This window comes from Haliaeetus leucocephalus, unplaced genomic scaffold (assembly GCF_000737465.1).
Source record: "Haliaeetus leucocephalus isolate CR32 unplaced genomic scaffold, Haliaeetus_leucocephalus-4.0 Scaffold251, whole genome shotgun sequence".
Lineage (NCBI taxonomy): Eukaryota > Metazoa > Chordata > Aves > Accipitriformes > Accipitridae > Haliaeetus > Haliaeetus leucocephalus.
The window spans coordinates 4,358,174-4,358,377 of NW_010972687.1; the positions used below are offsets into that span (position 1 = coordinate 4,358,174).

Here is a 204-nt window from a genome sequence, read left to right on the forward strand (position 1 = left end):
GGGCGGGCGGGCGGGAGAAAGGGGGCGATTGAAAGACCCGCTGTTGCTTGCTTGCAGGCTCCTCACCAGCCAGCGCAGCCCTTTAAATTCACCATTTCCGAGTCCTGCGATCGGATTAAGGAGGAGTTTCAGTTTTTGCAGGCTCAGTACCACAGGTAACGCTGCCTACTTTGCCCGAGCCCCGCGCGGGCTCGCCTCTCGCCG

General features: G+C 61.3%; 1 protein-coding gene across 1 annotated transcript in view; it reads left to right on the forward strand.

Annotated features, from left to right (window-relative positions):
- The first annotated feature begins 60 nt into the window (after nucleotides 1-60).
- Nucleotides 61-204, forward strand: part of TLE4 (transducin-like enhancer of split 4) — a 98,757-nt gene continuing 98,613 nt past the window's right edge. The window contains exon 1 of the mRNA XM_010568626.1: nucleotides 61-155. The gene's annotated coding sequence lies outside the window, so the exon portion shown is untranslated. The remainder of the gene's footprint in view (nucleotides 156-204) is intronic.